This window comes from Octodon degus, unplaced genomic scaffold, assembly GCF_000260255.1.
Source record: "Octodon degus isolate 3935 unplaced genomic scaffold, OctDeg1.0 scaffold00062, whole genome shotgun sequence".
In the NCBI taxonomy this organism is placed as follows: domain Eukaryota; kingdom Metazoa; phylum Chordata; class Mammalia; order Rodentia; family Octodontidae; genus Octodon; species Octodon degus.
Genome location: NW_004524638.1, coordinates 12,035,872 through 12,039,013, shown reverse-complemented (window position 1 = coordinate 12,039,013; position 3,142 = coordinate 12,035,872). Strand labels below are relative to the sequence as shown.

At 37.5% G+C, this 3,142-nt stretch overlaps 1 pseudogene; it reads right to left on the bottom strand.

The window, feature by feature from the left end:
• Nucleotides 1–2,469: 2,469 nt before the first annotated feature.
• Nucleotides 2,470–2,876, bottom strand: LOC101586803 (annotated as a pseudogene).
• Nucleotides 2,877–3,142: the final 266 nt, after the last annotated feature.

Genomic DNA, 3,142 nt, shown 5'->3' with positions numbered 1-3,142 from the left:
GATGGGTAATGAGGGACATACATGAGACACCACTCACCGCCTAAGACAGGAACGGGACCTTCTGTCGTCCTGGTCTCCTATGACGGGTAAGGTTTGAGTTGGGTCTGTGTAGAGGACACCTCAACCTAAGACAGGCACTGCCCCCTCAAGGGAATCAGCCATCTACAAAAAACATATTTTATATACATATATAAAAGTAAAGGGGGATCTGTGGAAGGCCATTAACTGGTATCCACATTATAATAGTGTCAGCCATTTTGTTAAGTTTCTATTCCCCTGCTGAGTTAAGTTTATGGTCCTTCTCACCCCGCCTGTTTCCCATAAGTCTCCTGCTATGCCCCGGAGGTGGGACTTCCTGTCATAGTCTGGTTGCCTTTTTACTCATTCCTTTCACCCGCCAATGTCATTTCCCTATGCCTCCACTATATATACCTCCCTGAAATAAATGGGACTTGATCAGAATCCTGTCTTGTCCTCATTTCTCACGTCTCCTGTACTTTGTCCCCTCTTCAATTCCCTGCTCCTCCCCCAGGTGATCTTCGTTGACTGACCCCCTGGTTTGGGACAGTGGTTAATTGCTATACAAGATGCAGAAATGGTATCCTATTTACAAACACCTTTAGAACAAATCACTCTATTCATTAAGAGAATGTAACTATATATCTATCCTAACCACTGTGAATACACAGATACAAAATGGACATTCATCTGTATATCCTTGATTTGGTTAAGTTCCATTATTTGAATATTATAGGTGTGTAAACTCAGCAAAATATTCTAAAAAACTCCAGTAGTCCATAATAGTATTGGCTCTCCAACTTCATTTATAATGTCAGAAATTGTTGACCTGAGATCCTTACAGCTCAACGTAACAACATGGCTTTACTTCTTGTATTTCATTTTTATACTTTTCTGCTGGATGGTTAAGACCAAGGTAAAGCAGGAACTATGCAACAAGAGTTGTACCATTTGGGTCTGATAAGGTCAGTGAAATCCCCTCAGGATTTATCCTGATATCCTGTACCTCAGATTGTAGAACTTTGTGAGTGTCAGCCATGTAGATGAGTCATAGCCATTGCTTGGCCAATGTGCTCTCTGTGAAAGCCTGAGAGAATGTTTTCTCTCCATGTGACCCTCCTTAGGCACACTCTACATCATGGATCACTTTCGTCTTTGGCTCCATAATCTCCTTGATCAGAAAATTTGGGACACTACCGAGTTACATGATGTTACAGTTCAAGTTCTCATATTTCCTGAGTCTTAATTGACCTTGGAAAGCTAGGGCCAAAAATGTTGGCTTCCCTTGCAGCCCTTCTTTTTCTCTAATTTTGGTCTGCAAACTTAGGTTGTTAACCCTCCATAAGACAAGCTTATTGTTATTACCATACAACTTAGGCTGTTAAGCTTAACCTCACTTTCTGTCTGCATATCATATCAAATATCTTAGGCATAATATGGAACACCTATTTTTTATCAAGTATTTTTTTTCAATCAAATGATAACTTTATTTCACTCCATTAAAGCCTTTCTTCCAGACAATTAAGTTTATAAATCAGTTCTACCACAGATCATAAGATAATCAGTTTACTCTTTATTGAAGTAAACTGTTGACAGTTTTGAATGGGGTAAAAGTGGGCCAAATTTATTATTTTTTTTTACAATTGTAGTGCAACTATTTGAGACATTAGACATTTAGAATCAAGCATAAAAATACCAGAAGGTAGGGGTTGAAGCCTGTCCAGAACAGTGAAGAGGAGAAAATGAGTTTAAAGAAAAATCAAAAAATGAACTGTTTCTTTTAGTAGGGATGAGGTCATGGAAAACCTAAAATTAAAATCAGAATCAGCCAACCAAACAGAAAGCTAGAATAAATTCATATGCAAATCATGCTAAGGAATATAGCATACCTTAAAAAAGCTTTTTCCAATTAGCATGTATCTCTGAATTACCTTAACAATTTGCTATATCTGCTCACAGTCAGTTATTACTTCATTATCTTTGGCTTAACAGGAAATTATATAATTTAACATTTTAACAGAGAATGCTTTTATTTCCTCAACATTGATAATGTTTAAACATAGCATCCACACACTCATCAGCTGATGTTTAAGAGAATAGCATACTGTGATATATTACAAATAATTCCAAGATTAGACAGTGATCAGGGTTACTGTCCTACAAAGTTTAGTATAAAATCACTGCTCAATTTTACTGTCAGAATCTGAATGTAACCCTACTATTTTTATTAGAAATCAGAATGAAGTAGTAAAATGTTGTACTAGTGGCTGGTGGAAATGATACATTACATACTTTGATAACAGGATTCACATTTTTATTGAAAGTTTTTTTATGTTGTTAATGCTGTTACTTTCACTTGCAAGTGGACTAGCTGGGAACTACAAAGACCTATACACTTGATTTTGTAAAATCAAGTTTATCATCCATCAACTTACTTATAAGGAGCCAGCCTTCCACAGACGTAGAATTTTCTGTCCTGTGTGTCCTGGACCAATATGTCTTATTGGTAACATTTTTTTATAAAAACATGAGCATAGTCAGGTTGTCTTAGTCTTAAGGATTTCTGGATTTTGTCCTTGAAGTAGGTCAGGATCTACCCAAGGCCGTGGGCCTCAAATATTCTTCCAGTCTTCAAAAGCAGAGTCCTTTATTTTCTCGTATTTTGACTCTAAAGATACTTTATTCATTTTCAGCTTTTTTTCCAATTCAGGATCAACTTTAATCTTCACAGCACCATAGCGGATTTGTGAGAACTCAGGGAGACCAAAAGAACCTCCAACAACCAGCAACAACATGGGGACTCCGTAGTGTAGGGTCTTGTTCTTTCGTAAAGCTCGCATCGCTGCAGGCTGGAACATGACTGAAACTTTGGCCCGCTCGGCGCCCACGTACACCCCAGCGGCTTCATCAAGTATTGCTATGTTGAAATTTAAGTACCTACAGAATGTGATAAAAAGCATTTAAAAATGAGAATATATTTTAAAAGTAGGCATAAAGAATTATTTACTTCTTATGTTTACACATAAGTCCAAAAATCTCACCATATACAACCTTGAAGCAGGACAGCCCCACATTATTCCTTTTCCTGTCTGTTGCTTTCATTCACCACCCCCTTCTTCTTGAA